The 20,481-nt window shown below is 53.5% G+C and overlaps 1 protein-coding gene across 3 annotated transcripts in view; it reads left to right on the top strand.

The window, feature by feature from the left end:
• The first annotated feature begins 19,504 nt into the window (after positions 1-19,504).
• ARHGEF9 (Cdc42 guanine nucleotide exchange factor 9) overlaps positions 19,505-20,481 on the top strand; it is a 206,312-nt gene continuing 205,335 nt past the window's right edge. For all 3 annotated transcript variants that reach the window (XM_018083279.3, XM_018083277.3, XM_018083278.3), the window contains exon 1: positions 19,505-19,608. The gene's annotated coding sequence lies outside the window, so the exon portion shown is untranslated. The remainder of the gene's footprint in view (positions 19,609-20,481) is intronic.

The raw sequence follows: 20,481 nt of genomic DNA, 5'->3' as shown, positions 1-20,481 counted from the left end.
ACCTGTGAGCCAAGCAGGAACTTGGATCTTGTCCTGTGTGTTCCTTGGGTACCTCCCAGAATTTCAAAATGCCCAGGAGAATCCTGCTCTCCTCAGGCAGCAATTGAATTTGTAACACTCTGTAACTAAGTGTGGAGCCTGATGAGCTGCTCCATTAATGAGTCTGGAGTGAGCCATGGGCACCCTGGGGAGGCTTTGTCTTTTCCAGCTCCATCCATTGGAGATTCCTGGCCATCCATCATGCTAGAGGGAAGGGCAAACCTCTGACTTGGTGTTTATGAGCAACCAGGGGTGTGTGTTGCCTCTCCTGCTCCTCATGCTGCTCTTTCACTGTCCCTAACCTCCTTAGGCAGGAGCATCCTCTCTGAAAATGGGGAGTTTTCATTTAACACTCGGCTCAGAGCTCCCTCTCTGCTGTCCCTGCCTTCCCCAATGTTGCATCGTGGAGAACTTTCCCGTTCCAAGCCTGAATCCATCAGTATTTAATTCTTAGAATCAAACAGGCTCCATCACAGCCGCTGGTTTTGCTCCTGGACCACCAGATGTGGCTGTTGGAAAAGCCACCCCGTGCCTTTAGATGCTCTCTAGGGACATAAAGAGCTTTTTCAACAGCCCAGTGCAAATATCCTCCTGCTGAGGCCCTGCAAGGGGGGCTCAGGGCTGCCCCACACCCAGGTCTCCCCCTGTGCATGCGCTGCTTTTAAAATATTTTCCAATATTTATTTCTTTATATTGTTTTCCTGGGCATTCAGCAAGGAATACCCCCGCTATCCCACTGGAATAGGGAAATCCCACTGGAATAGGGAAATCCCACTGGAAAGGCTTTCCCCAGGTTGGAAGGAGCTGGGATGCAGCCTCCAGCAACACAGGAAACCCTGGTGTGGTGGGATAAGGCTGTGGGTGCCCCTCTGGGGTTAAACAAGGGCCTTTTGGCTGCTTCACCCCAGGAGGTTTGACTCTGTCACCCATGAGGATGGTGATGGTCACAGCTTTGGGGGGCTTTGCCCAAAAGAGGGGCTGGGGGAGGAGGTGAGCAGGGGTTGAGAGGAGGATTTGGGCAGCTCCATCCCTGCTCAGTCCCCAACAGCCATCCCATGGGACCCACTCCTGTGACCTCCCCCCTGTGGCGACACCAAGGGACAAAGGCAGAGCTGAGGCCACCTCTGGCAACAAGCAGAGGGACCAGCACGGGAGGAGAGGCCACCAGCCCAGTGCTCCTCTGGGGAGAAGCTCCTGATCATCCCTAATTGAATTTAGTGAGGAAAAAAACGCCCCAGGCAGGGCAGGGACAGAGGGCAGGCTCTGGCAGCCCCTGATGGATGAGCTCCCATTGTTTTCCTTCATTTTAAGCACCAGAAGGGAATCAGCTGGGAAAAATGGGATGTGGGGCTGGGTCAGCGCTGCCAAGGGTGGAAACTTCAGCCAGACAGGACAAAAAGGGCTGTGGAAAGGCTGGGCAGGGGGAAGGGTTGTGCCTGGTGGTGCCTGGTGGTGCCTGGGTCATGAGCTCAAAATTCAGTCTTCGAACTCTCCCTCTTGGAGGAGAGAATAACCCCTTGGACTGTTATTCCAAGCATCCTTCCTGCATCCTGCAGCTTCTTGGATTGAAGTACATTCCCCAAAGCACTGGGATTGCCTTCCACGTCCCAGTTTTGAGATCTGAGGCCGGTAAAGCTGCCATGGCATTTTCTCTCCAGGGTGATGGCAAATCTGGGTGTCCCTGGCAGGGACTGGGGTTATCCAGGGGATTTTGGCAACGTTCATGACTGTGGGTGTTTAATACCTTGTCGTCAGTGGTGCCTTTAGCATATTCCCCTTGGCTTCAGCCCTAAAGTGGCAGCTCCTGATGGATACAGGTGACCATGTTCCAGAAGGGATGCTGGAAGCAGGAGATTGGCCAAGAGATGCTACAGAAGATGGATTTCCCCTTGTCCCTGTGTTGCTTTCTCCTTCTCCCTGCACCTGTGGCAGGAGAAGTGTTGAGCCATGGCAGGGGAGCGCTGATGATGATAACGGGATGAGTGCTTGGGATGACCCATCCCACTGGGAATGCTTCAAACCTTCAGCTTTAATTGCCTCCTAGTAGACACAAATCGACTCATTTGCTGCGAACAAGTTCCCACTGAAAAAAACACGCTGGAAGTCGGTTGTCAGCATGGAAATGTATTTCACACTTTGAAGTGTTTCTTTTTCCCCCCCCTTTTTTCTCCTAAGTAATTTGAGAAGCACTGACACAACAACCACTCCATGAAGGAACATGGAGTGTGTGAGACTGGCAGGTTCCTCATGACTTCCGTTTTCCAGAGGCTGGAGAGAAACAGGTCTGGGTGGGGCTGAGTGTGGCTCTGGTGTCATGTACAAGACACTTGGAGGGGCTGGAGCGTGTCCAGGGAAGGGAACGGAGCTGGGGAAGGGGCTGGAGCAGCAGGAGCAGCTGAGGGAGCTGGAGGGGCTCAGCCTGGAGAAAAGGAAGCTCAGGGGGGACCTTCTGGCTCTGCAACTCCCTGACAGGAGGGGGGAGCCGGAGGGGGGGTCAGGCTCTGCTCCCAGGGAACAAGGGACAGGAGGAGAGGGAACGGCCTCAAGCTGTGCCAGAGGAGGTTTAGGTTGGATATTGGGGAAAATTTCTTCCTGGAAAGGGCTGCCCTGTCCTGGCACAGCTGCCCAGGGAAGGGGTGGTGTCCCCAGTCCTGGAGGGATTTAACAGCCCTATGGATGTGGAACTTGGGGACATGAGTCAGTGGTGGCCTTGGCAGCACTGGGGAAGGGTTGGACTTGATGATCTTAGAGGGCTTTTCCAACCAAGAAGTCTGGCATCCCGGGATCCCAGCTAGGGTCAGCCTATCATGCCAAGCCCAGCCTGGCCTGTTTCTTACGCCAGTGTGATAATTAGCAGCCAGTCCGTTAATCAAGGCAGTTGTCCAGGGGTTTGTGGCCATGAGGCTCTTCTGACTCCACTTCTGCTGCAGGACCTGACCTGGAAAGCTCTGCTGGATATTTAATTTCACCTTCAGCTCTCCAAATCGTGGCTTTAAAGCAGACCTCTCTGCTGTGAGTGGTGTGAAGGCACAGATGAGCAAGAGCCAACATAAATCCCAGTCCAAAGGTGAACAAAGTCGATGGGGTTAGGCAGAGGAGGGATCCACGGCTCAGGCAGGACTTGTTTAAGGTGATCAGAGCCATGGAGGAAAATATTTCGGGCAGGAAAGACCCTTGAAATGCCCTCTGAAGTCTTCAAAGATGGAAAAAAAAAAGGGAAAATAACGTTTTGCCAGAGAGCCGGGGCTAGGAGTTCTGGGATGTTCCAGGCTTGTTGCGGGAAACAAACAGTTGGTGTTTAGTTCCTGTTTTATCACAGAGGAAGGAATCAATTCCTGTCTCATCACAGAGGGCTGGATGCACCCTGAGCACCCCTTGTGTGGGGCAGAGCTGCTTTGCCCATCGCTCCCTTTCCATCCTGGAACTCTCCTGCTGTGTAAAGGTGTGAGAGCTGAGGATCCCAGCCTGGATCTGAGAATCCCAGCCTGAATCCGAGGACTGGGAAAGGTGCTGAATCTCTGACCAGCTCCTGCCTCCCTCCAAAGATCCTAAGGCCCAGCTTTAACAATATCCATGGTCCCTCTCCTGCACATGGCTCTGCCAGACGGGATGAGCATCTGCTTCCCCTCACCAACTCCTCTGACATCCCGCTGGGATAATCCTAGTCCTTAACTCCCACCCCGGCTCAGCAGCAGCACAACACATTTGCCTTCTTTTTAAATCCCCTTCCCTGTTCCACCAGCAGAGGAACTGGAGATGGACCCTGCTGAGAGAGGGATCCCAAAAAGAGCTGCCAAACCCTCCCACCCACCAGTGCTCAGCTCATTTGGTTGGTTTGGGGCTTTTTATAAAAGAGGGCAAAAGTGGGGTTGTTTTATTTACTTTCTGCTGGTTTTAGATTCCCCTCAATTTGCATTTTCAGGCTTTATCTCATAGAATTATAGAACCATGGAATGGTTTGGGTTGGAAGGGGCCTTAAAGTTCATCCCATTCCACCCCCTGCCAGGTGCCTTCCACTATCCCAGGTTGCTCCAAGCCCTGTCCAGCCTGGTTTGACTTTCATACTTGAGTTCCTGTAAGGAAGAAATAGGGGGGACAGGCTGTGGGGGCCTGGAGGGACACAGCACTGGCTGCCACCTCCTTCCCTGGCACAGGGCTGGGGATGCTCCCTGAGAGCCTGAAGCAGTTCCTTGCAGCAGCCCAGGAGAGATGCTCTGCATCCCTCTGGTCCGAAGGGTGTAGTGGCCTTTGTGTCACCTGCAGCTCAGTGGCAGCACCCAACTCCATCTTCTGTTCACCTGAAGTCCTTCCAGAGGTTTGCTGTCACCCCTGGGACAACTGGATTAGTTTCTTCCCTATTTCCATGGCCTCTTCACCCATTTGGCTCAAGAGGAGCTTGTTCTATCCCATCCCATCCATCCTGCCTGATGTTATGGGGCCATGATACTGCAGTTCCTAACTGGTGGTTCCTGCTGGGTCAGCACAGCCAGGGACAGTCCCAGGATACCTGTCTGGGATGCCTGTCCTGGGGACCATCCTGGGAACAGAGCAATTCCCTCTCACCACCTCAGCCAGTGGGTTTGGGGGTTCCTGTGCCTCCCCAGAGCTCAGCCCCAAGGTCCAACACCCCAGGGAGGCCACCAGCCCTGGCTGCCACTTGCTCGTGGTTGCTCCATGCTGGAGGATTATTTATAATCCCTCTATTTTTAGAGCAATACTGAAATCTGTTTAATGCTGGAGGGATTTGGGGAGGGGGGAAAAAACCCAAAGAAAAAAGAGCAATTTTCTTTCTGACGCAGGAGCTGCCGCTGGAGGGGGTTTTGGGGGGGTGTCTTTTTGTTGAGTCATATTTGTCTGTTAAAAGGGAAAAGGGAAGGGGGAATTAGGCCAAAAGGAAAGGCTCTGAGAGGGTGCTCTGGCTGCTCTGGGCATGGAAAATTTCACAGCAGCAGCAAGACCAGGTCATCCTGCTCCCCAAAATCTGGAGCCAGTCAGGCTTTCCCCAAACAGGGGTACAGCAAGTCTGTCCCCTGAGCAGGGGCAGACACGGAGTTTGGAGCAGTCAGTGCGTGGGAAGGAGCTGGAGCGTGGCTAGGAGAGCTTGGGAATTTCTTGGGAATACTGTTCGGCACCAGCAAAGTGAGGGGCTGTAAGCGTTGGGGACCATCTCCTGCCTGCACCGAAGGGCCTTAGTGACCAAACCCCAGGTCTTTGCAGGAATCTCATCGGTCTGTGGGGAATTTTGGCCCAGTTTTGGTGCTAGGCTGACCTCTAAGGGAGAGCTCAGTCATTGCAGCTCGTGGAATCAGAATCACGCGGTGGTTTGAACTGGAAAGGACCTTAAAGCTCGTTTCATTCCACCCCCTGCCACGGGCAGGGACACCTTCCACTATCCCACGTTGCTCCAAGCCCTGTCCAGCCTGGCCTTGGACACTTCCGGGGATGGGGCAGCCACAGCTTCTCTGGAAATTCCATCCCAGCCCCTCACCACCCTCACAGGGAAGAATTCCTTCCCAATATTGCATCTAAATCTCTCCTCTTTTAGTTTAAAACTGTCCCCCTTGTTCTATTATTACAGACAGTTATTGGGCTGGAGTGATGCTGAGCTGGGTCTCCCCAAAATCTTGCCAAAGAGGCAGTCTGGGGGCCTGGAGCACTTTTTGGGGACATGACAGGGGGAAACATGGAGATAAACTGTAGCTTCAGGCTCCCTCAGTGCCCTGAGCCTTCAGCATCAGCAGCTCCAAGTCACAACCCCAGGTGAGCTGTAGGGCACCCCATAACACACTGGAGCCAGGCTGGAAGGACATGAGCTGCCAGAGCGCAGGGTTAGATGGGATATTAGGAAGGAATTCTGGGCTGGGAGGACAGTGAGACCGCAGCACAGGTTGCCCAGAGAAGCTGTGGCTGCCCCATCCCTGGAAGTGTCCATGGCCAGGTTGGAGCAACCTAGGATAGTGGGAGGTGTCCCTGCCCACGGCAGGGGGTGGGACTGGAGGGGCTTTAAGGTCCTTTCCAACCCAAACCAGCCTGTGATTCCATGACCATGGAGGGGTTTGGTGGTTTTGGTGCCCCCCGAATTTGCAGGTCCCCTGTGTGAGGTGCCTCCAGGTGCTGGGAGCAGCTGGGGGTTTGCAGGGTCCCACTGCTCCCACACTCCATGAGGGGGGCCCTGGGTGCCACATCTTTGTGGCTCCACGGGTGGGCAAAGCCACTGTTGCAGCGATCTCGGGCACCAGAGGGCATCAGAGACCAGTGCCACCAGTGAGAGCAGTGGGCTCTGCCACGACCGGGCAGGTGGTGGCTTTCGGCCATTCCCTGCGGCAGGAGAGGCTGAAAACGGGTCCTGTTTTTAAAATCCAGCTTCACATCCTCAAGACATCCACACTGCTGTTATTTTTTCAGCTCCCTGTCCCAGATAACAGTCTGTTTATGACGGCTTTTTCCTCTTTTGAGTCTGGTGAAGGCTGGACACTCCTGGTGGCACCGTGAGCGCAGGGTCTGAGGACAAAGGGTGCCGACCCGACTCTCCAGACAGGGTACCCCACTTCTCTCTGACCCCCACTTCTCTCCTTCCAGTCCCGCCAGTTTGTAAGTGGGAATATGTGGCAATAAACCAACTTTCAGCCAGGAGGGTTTGGTTTCCCTGGCTGTGCCTGGGCAGCCCAGGGAGCAGGAGGTGCCACTGGAGCAGAGTGGGGGGAGGAGGGACGTTGCTGTGTCCCAGGCACCAGTTTTTCGGGGATTTCTTCCTGTTTCTGTGTTGCCACATAAGAAAAAAACCCTATTTTTGGAAGCAGGGTGGGCTGGGACGCAGAGGGGCTGTGGTAGGGTAGGCTCAGCATGGATGTGGGGCATGGGGGGAGCACGGGGGGCTGTAAAATCACAACGATGAGTAGATTGTCCAGCATTTTCAAGAAAAACCCATCCCAATAAATAGGGGTCTGAGTTCCTCAAGAAACCGCCTTGACTCAGGGACCTGCTGGAGCAAATCCAGAGGAGGCCACGGAGCTGCTCCGAGGGCCGGAGCCTCTCTGCTCTGGAGCCAGGCTGGGAGAGCTGAGGGGGTTCACCTGGAGAAGAGAAGGCTCCAGGGAGACCTGAGAGCCCCTTCCAGGGCCTAAAGGGGCTCCAGGAGAGCTGGAGAGGGACTTTGGCTGGAGGAAGTGATGGACATCTCCCTGGGCTTTCTGGGGCTGGAGAACATGCTGACGTGAAGGACACGTTTGTTTGGATGAGAGCTGTAGCCTCCATGTGGAGCCCTGGGAGGGATTACAGGCAGTTTTTACAGGAAGCATCTCCAAGATTAAGGAATGCTAAAGGCAAAGGAGACTCAAATCTGATTAAAAAGTGATTAAGGCTGAGTTGGAAAAAAAACAGGACTGGAGGCAAGAAATCCTATGGGATAAAGAGAGGGACTTCCTTGCACACTCAGTGTGGGGAAATGGCTGGAGCCCCCACAAGGGCCCAAATGATGTCCCTGAGCCCCAACTTCCACTGCGACAACTTGTCCTTTTTGGCTTTGGCATCTTTCTTTTCCTGCTTTCCCCCAGCACAGCTTTGGAGCCCTGAGGGCACTAACAGCCCTCAGTATTCCAGAGCAGCCTCACCTGGGACCCTCACCCCTACGCACAGACCCAGGAGCGCATTTAAACCCAATCCTGGCTCTCCAGCCCTCCCTGGGCCCCAGATCCTGAGTTGACTTCCCAGCCCGTTGTGAAGTTCCCTCATTCCCCATCAACGTGCCCTGGTTCAACTGGGCCACCACCCTTCTCCTGCTCACCTTACTCAGGTACCGTGGGGCCACTGCTGTTGGTGTCATCACTGCTGACCTCAAATGACCCTTGGTGTCATCACTGCCAACCTCAAATGTCCCCAAAGGTCCCTTAGGGGTGCTCCGGGGGCAGGCAAGGGCTGCCACGGCTGGAGAAGGGACGTCACAAGGGCAGGATGCCAGAGAGCCACCAACATGTAAATAAACCAACCCTCTCTAAAGGCACATAAGCCTGGCCCTGTCTGTTCTCGGGCCAAGAGCTGAGGAAGGCTCCCTCCTCTTCCCCACACTTCGGAAACACACGGGAAGGTTTCCAGGGTGTTACTTGGCATCTCCAAAGGGTGGATGCAGAGCAAGGAGCGAGGCTGTGCCGCTTCAGCTAGACCTGCTGAGGAGGTTTCTTGGCTCCACCTCGACCATCCCGGCTGTCCCTGAGCACATTTTGGCTCTGATGCTGCCGTCTGGGCTCCTTGGGGAATCCCCTTCCAGCCATGCAAGGAGGCGGGATGGGCTGCTCCCCCTCCCTCTGCTCCCTGGGGGATTTCTCCTTCAGTCGATTTTCACGGGCTTGGCTCTGCTCTGATTTTTTTTTCCTCGGGAATACCCCACCCAGCACACCCAGGCTTTGGAATCCCCCCTCCCCGACAGTGGGAGCCTTCCCAGCCCCTCTGGGTGCTGCTCCTGCCTCCCTGTCGGGGCACATCCCACCACGGCAAATCCCGCCTTTCTGTGCCTGGAGAGGGCTCAGCAATGGGAAGAACTGGTGTTTTCTCACATAAGGCCTGTAAGGGAGGGCAGGAACTCCTGTGTTGGTGCCCACACGTGTTTCCAGCACGTCTGAGGACCTTCCTCCTGCTCCCGGCTCCCTGCCATGGAGCGGTGACGCACAGAGCCGTGCTGGCTTTGATGGGGAGCTTTGCTCTGTTTGATCTGAGCTGTTTGATCTGATCTCTCTCCTCCCCACCACACTCTGCTACAGCTTTCCCTGTGCTTTTTTTGCAACACAGGGAAGTTAATTCCATGTGCATATTAACAACGTGCCAAGGATGTGGTGTTACCTTCTACCGACCCCTATTCCTTTTTGGCTAAATTATTTGTGGTAAGAAGGTACCTCTTGGTGTGAAACTAAGGGAGGAAAAGTGAAATCTGGAAGTGAGCCAGACCCAGGGAGGGAGGAGTGCTGCTTTCTGCTATTGTTTCTTCCCCAAAGAAACACCCCAAGAACCAGCCTAAACCAGAAAACTCTCTGGCATGTGCCTATAGATTTTCATTAATGTGCCACTCGGTGCAAGGAAGTGCTGAGGTTCAAGTGCCTGGAGCGAAGTTGGGTCTTACTGCTCCTGTTCTACACCCCAAATGTCTCTCCTGACCTCACCATGTGTTGTTTTTGCTGGGTGGCTGCTTGCTTGGGCACCTCAGGGGAGGATGGCACAGCACAGCTTCTCGGGGTTCCCACCCGTCACAGCTCCATGTCACTTTGGGGAGGTGGCTGGTGCATTTTGCTGTGCTCTGTTTTAGAACATCTCCCAATTTTGAGCCCAAGCAGCTTCAGCTCAGGTGCTTCTGAAGGCTGGAGGAAGCTGCTGGTCTGCAGTGACCTCCCTTTGCTGATGGGTGAGGAGGGATTAGGGAGCAGGGCAGGCTTGGGCACTGTGCACTCAGTGTTTTACTGGGACACATCCCCTGCCAGCCTTTATTTGAGGCCCATCTCCCTCTTCTTGAATCCTCTAATACCACTGACTACCCTGGGAATATTTCTACTTGTCACACAGCTCCTTGGTTTGGGAGCTTTGAGGTTCACAAGACCTGTGCCAAGGGGGAAATCAGATCCTGGAATGAGAGGATTTGGGTGGATCTGTTTAGCTTGGGCTCATCCAGGGGGAGGTTCACCTCTGGTTTTCCATTAAACACGACAACACTGGTCCTACAATTTTCTAGCATCTGGGAGAGGGGCTGGGATCTGGATCTAGGTGGGACACTAAGCTCCTTGGAACAGGAGAGCTGCAGTGGCCACACAACAGAGGAAAACTGGCCATGAACAGGAATTTTCGGGGACTGGCTGTAAACCTGGGACCGAGTGACCTCAGCATCTGTGCTGTGGCCTCAGGGCCAGATGTGTGAAGCTGCTGCTTCTTCCCCACGAGAAATTGGCAGGGAGTTTTTTCCAGTTGAAACCAAGGTCTGGTTTTGCTGCAGGCACTGCTGGAGCTCTTCCTTGGGCAGGGCTGTTCCCTGCCAGGGCATCCCCTGACCTCCCCCAGGAAGGAGCACAACCCACTTGCCAGTGCAACCAGGAGTGTGGAAGGACTGTTTAAATTGTTTTAAAAAGCAAATAATAGGATTTAGCCGAGGCAATGGATTTGGCAGCCGAGCAGGAGCTGCAGGAAGCAGAGCCAGCTCAGTGCTGCCACAGTGAGACAGGTGAATGAGAACAGCCTGACTGAAAAATCACCAGCTTTTGGCCCCAGAATTGATGCTTGTTTGAGGTGAGGCTGATATAATTCCATACGACTTACCTGGTCACATATGCAGCTTTCCAGAGCCATTCTGGGACACAGGTGTCCCAGCTGAGACGGGAGGGAGGCAGGATTCCCACCCCAGTCCAGCCCTGGGACCTGTGACACCATTTGACTGACCCTCCTATGACTCTGCATTCAAATCTTGGTTTTCCAGGACAAGGACCAACAGTCCTGGAGCACTTTCCCTCCACCATCCTTCCCTGGTTGCTCTCCCTGGTAATTGCTCTCCTGCAGCCAAGGTATGTCTGAGCCTTTGCCAGGATGGCTCCACATGCCTTTGATGTTGCAGAGCTCGTTGCAGAGCTGGCTTTCCTCGCTGTAGCTTTCTCCAGCCTCTCTCTGCTGAGATCCTTTCCTGAGGGGTGACCAGGACAGTGAGGGTGCCACTAATGCCATGTGAAGTCACCTCCCAGCCTCTGCCACCCCCCCCCAGGAGCACAGCTCTCAGATCAGCCCTGCCCGAGACTCCTGTGCCAAGGAGAAAAACAACCAACCCATTTTGATTCCTTTTGCTGGTGCAAAATGCCCTCAGGCACATGTGCTTTTGTACTCTTGGTGGTGGGTTTGCTCAGGTGCCCGAAGCCAGGGTAAAACCAAACTGAGCAGCAAGGTATGGCAGCAGGGTTTGGGAAGGGTATGGGATAAGGGACAGCTGGGCAAGCACCAGAGCGAGGGCTTTGAAAGTCTGATCAGCCTCAATACTGAAAGCTCAGTCAGGAATTAGGGGTCAAGACACGCCCCAGAGCATGTGGGTGGGGGGCAACATTCTGAGGATTATTTGCAGAAGTAACTACACAGAAACATATAAATCATGAAACATAAACCAAAAATACATATATTTATGTTTTTTTCACCCATACTGCTACTCTGCCTGTTATTTTAATCCTGTATTGATTATCCTGCATGTTCCTCCTCCCGATTTACTACAAGAAATTACCCCACAACAGTGAATCACGAAGCCAATATTGCTGAGGGTATCACTTGTTCCACAGGGGCTGGAGTGTGTTAATCACCGAAGCTCTGCACTGGAGGTGCTGGAGGTCCCCCCTGGCTGGGCTTTGAGAGCAGCTGGAGGGATGGCACAGCAGGAACTGTCCCACTGTGGTGCTGGATGAAGGAACTCCCATCCATCACCTCCAGCCACCCTGGATGGTCCCAGAGCAGCTCAACAGTTCACTTCCTCAACAAGACTTTCCTGGGGATTGTGGTTCCACCTTCCCACTCCAGGAGGAGCTGGCGGGACTCCAGAAAACCCTTCCAAAATCTGTTTGGGATGGTTGTGCTGCTGCTGTGAAGTTTAAAAGCCTGCTCTGGAGAGAGCCAGGGCTGGAAGCTGCGGGTCAGTAACCTCCTGAAAAACAGGAGGTCCAGGATTTTCAGAGGGTATTTGGCATCTGAGGAAAATTTCCTAGGCAGGTGGGAGACTCTCCATTGCTCTGAAGGCTTTTGTTTGGAATCCAGTGTTTTCTTTGGGGAGGGTTTTCCCTCTGGCAGCAGTAGGTGAAACTCCACGGCCCAGGGGACTCAGAGCAGGCTGGATAAATACATAAAATGTTTCTTTTAGGCTTAAACCCCACTGCAGTACTTTTCCTGGGTGCTGGGACCCTCCACTCCCCCCCACTTTTCCTGCTGAAGCAGCACCACCGCAGATCTCACCAAGCAGATGGATCCCTGGGGGATATTTCTGGAGGATCTGGAGATGAAAGGGCTCTCTGACAGCACTCCTCTGTTTTCCACCTCCCTGCAGCATCAGTAAAGCTTAGCTATGCCTTTGTCCTGAGCCCACCAGTGTGACCATGGCTGAGCAGGAGCCATCCCAGCAGGGAGGGTGGGCTGGCAGCTCTGCCAGGCTCAGCCTGGTGGCTGCAGGAGGCTCTGCCTGGATCCCTGAGCTGCTCCAGAGTGGGAGAGGGTGAGTCACGCTGCAGAAATCTCCCCAGGGCTGCTCCTGCCTTTGGAGATCGTGCCCATCTCCAACGTGCATGTTGGGACTGGTTTGAGCAGAGTTGTTTAACTGGGTTAATGGTTTGGTACCCCAGTGCTGGGGGAGCTGGGCTGGGCTGAGAGCATCGTTCCTCTCCTGGGGGGCTCCTCTCCTGCCCACCTTCCCCCTGCCTCGGGCTCTCCCTCCTGCTTCCAGCTCTGATCCCCAGCCTGGCAGAGGGTAGTGGGCTCCCAAATGCCAGCCCCCTTCCTGGAGCTGTGTGGAGCTGAGTGACAGCAGTGGGAGGAGACTGTCACCGAGGCAATGTCTCCTCGCAGGGAGGGACAGTCAAGGATGGACAAGGTGGTTCATCTGGGAGCTGCTGGGAAATGGGGCTTTTGGTCCCACTCTGTGAGGGGTGACTTTGTCTGCCTCCCCTCTGCTCCCTCTGAGACCCTGAGTACCAGCAGCATTTGCTTTACAAACACAGGAGACCTCTGTGCTTCCTCCACAGAGAGAAATCAATGAGATTGCAGGAGATTTGATGTTTAAAACAGTTTTTAACGTTTTTAACGCAGTTTCCAGAATCCCAACTTGGGGAAATTTGGGTGTTTCTCAGATCTTCCCTCAGTGCTGTTTTCCTGAGGGGTATTTGCAGTGCCAGCTGCAAGGGACAGGGGTTCTCTGTGTGTTTGTGAGTGGATCCCCCTGGTTCCATCCCCTCCTGGTGGCTGTTGGGGTGGGTGCTGGGACGCTGGAGCCCCAGCCCTGGCTGTGCTATTAATAACCCCCCCAGCGAGACTGCTAGGCCAGAGGAAATGAAGGAAATGAAGTTAATACATGGAAATGTTTCCTTGTTTTCCCACTTGCTGCTTGGGGCTGGCCTGTTGCTCCCTGTCCTTCTTGCCCAGCCCAGGCTGTGGCTGAGCTCAGTGGCTGGATGGTAGTTCCGGGAGTTTGGGAGAAAGCGTTGAAGAATGGAGATTCTGGGGGTACCAGAGGGAAAAGGACTGTTAAGGCACGTTGGAGCTGCCTAGAAAGAGGGAGAGGGGTTTAGGGAGTTGTTCCTTGGGGTGGAAAGGGCACCTTTACCCGTGGATTTGGGGGATTTTTGCCAGTTCCTTGCAGGAGCTGTGTGGTAGATGGAGCCTGGGAAACCAGCCTGTGCTCAGGGGATGGGCTCTGCAGGGCCACACTTCCCCCGCCGTGGCTCTGCTGGCAAGTCCCTTCCTGCAGCCACCAAGGGCAGGTTCTGCCCTGCCCTGCCCTCTCCAGGCACACACAGTCCTCAGATGCATGGCCAAACTCCCCCCAGACTCCCTCTCCCACCTCTCTGTGCCATTCCTGAGCAATCCTGCCCTTCTCCAGGTGGACCCATGGCCCTCCTTCCAGCTGGGGAGGCTGCTTGGGTGATGCTTCCCTGGGGGCTTGGGCCAGTAGCTTTGGCTTTATTGCAAAAGACAGAGAAAGAAAAAAACAACCCAGGCCAGACACACAGCAAGGTGACTGTGGGATGGATCCTTTCCAGTTAAGTTGGATGTGCCACTCTGGTCTTGATAGTATTAAGCTTAAATAGACTTTTTCTGATAGCAGAAGTTCAGCTGTGTGGACCCTGGTTACACGACAGGATTATTTGTTATGGCACAACTTATATTTCAAATGAAAAGAAATTAGTACCATTTACAGTATCTCAAGAAAAACCTCCCTTGAATGGTAACTTCCTTTCCAGTATTTTGAGGTCTACAAGATGCATTTAGAAATTTTCTACGGTGGAAAATGAAGACACCTTAAATTGGAGAAGGGGAGCATGTTGGTTTGGGGTTTTTGTTAATTAGTTGCTGTAAAATTGTCCTTCAGGTGGCTGAGGAAGTTTCATATTTTCTTTAGACATAATTAGATACTGAAGCTCTTGCAGAACAACTTCGATGCTATAAGAATTTATCCTTTCCTCCAGATTTCCCATCCTTAATTTGCTTCCCCCTATGGTTTGCCACCCCCGGGCTCTGAGGGTGTGGGTGATGCTGTGAGGGCTCCTGTGCTGGTCCAGGAACTCACTCCCAGGCTCTTTCCCCTCCCTAAAAAATTACACTTGCAGAGGAGAGGAATAAGCAAGGCCCAGGGCAAGACTAGGAGTCACCCCTGAATAAACAGTGGCTTGGTGCGAGGGGACAAGGAGACAATGAACCCTCATTACAGCCCAAATCAGGAATTAATGAGTGTGGTTTGGTGCTCCAGAGCAGAATGTTTCTCTACCCCATACTCCAGCCATTAAAACTTTAAATGGGAGAGAAAACAGTCTCTGCTCTCCTGCTGTGGGTGGACCTGCCTTATCTTGGATGTGCAGCTGGAACCTGAAAGGAAACCAAGCCCTGGGGTGATGGGGTGCTCATGCATCCATCCCCTGCCCAGGTCACCTCCCTCTGCACCCACTCTGGTGGGAGGGAAGCCGAAGGGCTGAGCCTTATTTAAGTTGTGCAATTAATGCTGCTGCTGGGCACACTGGGCTGTGCCTCCCAGCCCACTGTCCTTCACTTGGCATCACACCCATGGTGGCTCAGGGGAAGCTGTCCCAACCCGTGTTCCTGAGCTCACCAGAGCCACCTCACCCAGCCTAAGGGTCACTTCATGAACTCATTGTAGGCTCTAAAGGTGAGTTTTGGGCTAAGCGATCCAGTGCCTGGCTCCTTTGAGTCCACACACCAAGATCACTTGAGCTTCACCCTGCCTTGTTACGGGTGTTTGTCTAACCTGGGAGCATGAGGTAACACCAGGAAAACACCCAGGTGGGGAAATTGCCTGGATTTAGGAGGATCTGTACTTGGGCTTGTCTCCCAAGTGTGGGGGGGATTGGATGTTTCTCCCCCCAAACACACAGGTGGGAATATCCAGCTGCTGCACAAGGGATTAGGGAAAAGAGAGCAGAGATGCTGAGGGAGCTGAGCAGCCCCGTGTGCTGTGGTGTGGGACCTGGAGGGGGGTTGAGTAGTTGGGAGGTGCCTGGGATTCCCTGTCCTGGATCAGGGCAAGGGGTGAGGTGCTAACCAGGCAAAATCTGCCTGGGAAGAGTCTCACTTCAGCTTTCCAGCTGTGGTGGGAAGATGCTGGGAGCAGGTGTCCTATCTCAGCTGAAACTATTTGAGCTGAATGTAATAGAAAATGAAAGCAGACAACAAACCAGATACTGCTGGAACCTTACAAAGGTAAAAGATAAGCATTAAACTAGGAGTATGGAGGCACTTAACTCTTCTGGGAGGAAGGAAAGAGCCTTTAACACCTGGTCACGGGGTCTGAATTAAAAATGAGGGTCTGTGATGTTGTGTTTTCTTTGATTTCGGTGCACACACCACATATGAAGAGCTATGAGACTGACGGTGGCTACAGAGAGTGGAAAGAACTATAGATTATGGGATGGGGGCAACTGGCCATCCCTCCACTGGGCACCCGCTAGAAGAGGCTGCTGATATGACCTATTTCTTCTCAAAGAGTGGGTTTTGCAACCCACTCCTGACCCAACCCAGCTGTAAATCTGAACCTCTGTAGAAGCCTGAGGTCTCCCTGACAAGGCAACTGCAGTTCTGTGGGGCTGAGCTCCCCAGAGGCATCCCAGTAGGAAGCACTTGGGATGTCTTGGTTAAAGAAGCACATTTTCTGACTCCTTCATCACTGCAGAAACTTTGTTTGGGTTTCCAAGAAGCTGCTCGTTCCTTATCACTTTTTTTTAGTGTTCTTCTCACTTCAGAGATATCTAAGGAGTCCCGTTTAGGTGGCCCTGGGGGAGTTATGTCCTTGGATGGCATCTGACTGGGAGGGCACCACATTGCCTGTGGCCCCAGCTGAGCTGCCTTAAGCAACCAACTTTTGCTACACCAGGAAAAATAATTCAATAAGCTAGTTCAGCATCTACTGGGCTTTCTTCACCTTCATCAGTCCTGGTGGCCCCTTAAGGCTGGTAATCTGCTGATGGGGCTCAGGTAGAACCATGGAATCACAGACTGGTTTGGGTTGGAAGGGACCTTAAGGCTCATCTACTTCCACCCCCTACCATGGGCAGGGACACCTTCCACTAGCCCAGGTTGCTCCAAGCCCTCTCCAGCCTGGCCTTGGACACTTCCAGGGATGGGGCAGCCACAGCTTCTCTGGGCAACCTGTGCCAGGGCCTCCACCACCCTCACAGGGAAGAATTCCTTCCCAATATCCCATCTAACCCTGCCCTCTGGCAGTGGGAAGCCATTCCCCCTTGTTCTGTCCCCCCATCCTTTGTCCCAAGTCCCTCTCCAGCTCTTCTGAACCCCCTTTGGCCACTGGAAGGGGCTCTCAGGTCTCCCTGGAGCCTTCCTGCAGCATGGTCACCACTACAGGAGCAGCCAACGAGGTCTGGAGCACCTCCTGTACAGCAGGTAAGTGCAGGAGGTGTTTCTGATCAGTCCCAAGTTCAGGGCCTGCTCCAAATCTCAGAGATCTTTGACCTAAATTTAGGTCAAAAAATCAGGTTTGACCTGATTTTAGCTGAAGACAATTGAAGTAATACTGTTGGGAGGACCAGGAAAGAGGGGAAAGGAATTACCTCATGCAGCACACCTTTGGCTTGTAAAGGTGGCTATTGGCAGGTGCTGATGTAGGAGAGGGAAGGAAAGCCTTGTGTGGAGAGTTGTTTGTTAAAATTTATGGGCTGATACATCATCAGAGCTGGGGCTTGGGGGGTAAAAGGGCTGGAGGGTGTGAGGTGTTACTCTTGTCTCTGGGAGATGCACACACAGGTGAATCAGCATTGCTGCCCTTGGATTTTGTGCTTGTTGTGATTTTTTTTTTTTTTTTTAATGCATCTGAAAGTTTCCTTCAAGCCAAGCTTCTGAAACTGTGTGATCTCCTCAGGCTTTCACCTTTTCTGGAAAAGTGAGCTTTAGCTGCTTTCCACAAGGAGGAAAACAGGAGATGTCACAGCTTAATGTTCCAAGAGGGAGTAGGAAACACAACCCAGGGAAGAGCCCCCATTTTCACAGCCCAGTCCCACGTGTCTGACCCCCTAGGACAGGCAGCACAGCCTGTGTGGGGGCTGCCTGGGCGTGTTTTCCTTCATACAAGGTGTTTATGGGATGGGGAGGGGGCTGGATGTGGCACCAGCAGGGCTGAGCTTTTCATTGGCAGAAGCATCAGCCACCAGGAGGATGCAAACAGCCTCCAGTGCCACCATGCCACGTTGCTGTTCACTCCATCAGACATTGGGGGTGACCCATCTCCTCCTTGGAAGAACTAGGGTGGAATTTTGGCCCTCAGAGTAACTCCCCATGATTGGGTCAATGGCACAGAAGGTTAAGGAGCTTCTTGCTGCCTGTGCCCAAAGGTGTTTTCTTTGGGTTTGATGTGTCATTGAAACGATCAGACAAACAGGTGGAAAACTCTGTGCTGGTGCTGTTCCATGGAGTGATTGATATGATGATCCCAATTACACTTAATTGTGGTTATCCTATTAATAACAGCCTTGTTCTGAAGCACACACCTGCCTCTTCATAGGAAACATTGCTAATATAACTTAAAACACCAATTATGTGCGATGGAAAAGCAGCAATTAAATCCACTAAGCCTTGCCTAAGTAATTATTTAATTTCCCTCTAATGTTTTTAATGTTATAAAGGCTATTTCTTAAAACAAAAGCAATTCTTGTGATCTCCTATTTCACGTCAGGGAACACCTCCAGATTGGGCACTGATGGGAAGCACTGTTTGGTTTGCAGGGATCTCTGGAGAGAGGGATGCATGGCTGGAGCAGGAGAGCTCTGCTTGGTCGTTATAAGCTTTTTCCAAAAACTTTGTGGATGTGGCACTTGGGGACATGACTTAATGGTGAGCTTGGCAATGCTGGGGGAAGAGCTGGACTTGGTGGTCTTAGAGGGCTCTTCCAACCCTAATGATTCCATGATTCTGTGGGCAATGGGGTGGTAAAGCTCAGTGCCTGTTTCACCAGGTGTTTGTGGTTGGCAAAGGAGTAATTTGGAGCATCTGATCAACCCCAAACAATCTGGTTTTGCCCATGTGAGTTTGTGGCTGTGTAGAAAGTCTTCTCTCCAGGCAGGAGAAAGAAGGGGGTCTTCCTTCCAGAGAGAGGGAGCAAAAGAAGCTGGAAAGAAGAAAACAGTGAGCCCAACCTGTGATGGTAAATTGGGAGTAAGAAGCCTGGGTAAAATCGAGGTAAGTTTTAATTCCTGCCCATTTGGGCTGTTCAGTAGTGATGGAGGAGCTGGTCTAGATGTGCCTGAGGCAGTGTCTTTCTGCCACCGTGGAATGGTTGCGTTGGAAGGGACCTTAGTGATGATGTAGGGGTGGGGGTCGTGAGCCCCCCTGGAAGGGGCCTGCCACCTTTTGGGGGGCAGAGCCCTCCGTGCCACACTCCGGCGCCTCACTCTCCTCTTGCCCCAGGGACGGGGCTGTGGCCGCGCTTCCTCCGATTGTTCTTATCGCCGGCAGCGGGGCGGGCGGAGAGCGGCACGCCGGGGACACGCAGGGACAGCAGGGACACCGACCCCCGTGGGCTGCGGTGCGCGGGGGCCGCATCGCCCCCCCCCAAAAGCACCTTCCATCCCCAAAGCCCCCCCGCTCGGGCATCGCCCCGCTGTTGTCCCGCGTTCGGGGCGGGCGGTGCCGCGCAGGCGGCGGGCGGGGGGGCCAGGCCGGGCCCGGGCGCTCCGCGGGCTCCGAGCGCTCCGGGCGGGAGCAGCGCTCCCGAGCTCCTGTTTCTGGCGTCGGGGCTGTGTCTGCGGGCGCGGCGAGCGGCGGCCGGCGCCGGGCGGGCCGGGCCGGGCTGCGGGGGATGCGGAGCGGCGGCGCGGGAGCAGCGCGGCCGAGCCGGGCCCCGCGGGCGCCCCCGCGCCCCGCTGCCCGCGGGCGGCCCGAGCCCGCTCCGGGGGGGCCCCTGAGCTTGCGGGGGGCCCGGGCCGGGCCGGGCGGCGGGGAGCGCGGCGGGGAGCAGGTCTGGGGGCGGCCGGCACCCCCTCCCCCGGCTGGTGTCGTTTGCTGACTTCACTTTCTCTTGGAGCATCTCGCACCTTTAGCCGCATTTTAAAACTTTTTTTTTTGTTGTTGTTATTGTTTTTTTGTTATTGTTTTTGTGGGTTTAATTTTTTGTGGGTTTAATTTTTTTGTATTTTTAAATTTTTTTTTCATAGTTTTCTTTTTCGGGGGTGTTTTTAATTTTTGTGTATTTTTGGAAATTTTTTTTGCAGTTTTATTTTTTTCGTATTTTTAATTTTTTTTATTTTTTTTTTTTTTTAAAACACTTCAACTTCCCGACGCTAGCGCAAGAGTTGCCCTGATTTGCCGGGATCGCGTGAGCGTGCGGCGCCGAGGCCATGCGGTGAGGTAAGAGCGGGAACTAGGATTAGGACTGGGATGGGGATCCCCGACCCCCGCCCCAGTGTTGGGGACTCGCAGGGTGAAGGGTCGCATTACTCCTCGTTGTGTTCTGATCCCATAAATACGTGTCGCCCCCCTCGCAGGTACCTGCGGGACAGACCCTCCTGCGCCCCGCAATGATTGCAAAGCCGCGGAGTTCAGATTGGTTTCGCAAAACCCCCTTTATATAACATCATGTGGGAATCTTTTTTCTTATGTTTTTTTTGGCTTCGTTTGGGATGCTGAGGAAGCACCAGCGCGAAGCCGAGCCGGGCAGATCCTGCCGCGGGCCCGGGTCCGGGTTTATTTTCCCCTGTGTGTTAGAATCCAGCGGCTTGAGACCGGTTTACCCCCGTGTGAACTCCGAAGAACTGGGTCATTGCTCACCAGGGCTGATTGAAGGCGTGTTTGAGTCCAGGAGAACATCTCTGTGGGCTGTGGTGGGAGTTTTTTTGGTTGGGAGGGTTCGCTGCTTGCAGGTTTTAGTGGTCTCGGGGAATCGACGGGGCAACCTCGGTGAGAAAGTCTTACTCGGGTGTTTAAAGAGCCTCGCTGGAGAATTCCCGTTCCCATCTCCACCTCTGTGGTTTTGTTTTACACCTGAACGTTTATGAGATGAGATGTTTCAAAATACAGGGATTAATGGCTGATATCACCTCCTTGCTCCTCCCTCGTATTTTGTTATAAAACAAGGTACGACTCCTTTCCCCAAGTGAGGACGGATCACGGCAAAACCGGTACCAGCTCCATGTTCCAATGGCACCAGGCTGCGGTGCCAGACTTCGATCACACCTCACACGGGGCCGTGTGGGAGTAGGTTATTAAACCCTCGGTGGATCC

The sequence above is a fragment of the Manacus vitellinus genome, unplaced genomic scaffold (assembly GCF_001715985.3).
Source record: "Manacus vitellinus isolate BGI_N305 unplaced genomic scaffold, ASM171598v3 scaffold_62_pilon, whole genome shotgun sequence".
In the NCBI taxonomy this organism is placed as follows: Eukaryota; Metazoa; Chordata; class Aves; order Passeriformes; family Pipridae; genus Manacus; species Manacus vitellinus.
The sequence above is the reverse complement of the archived record's forward strand: the minus strand, read 5'-3'. Positions and strand labels throughout refer to the sequence as shown.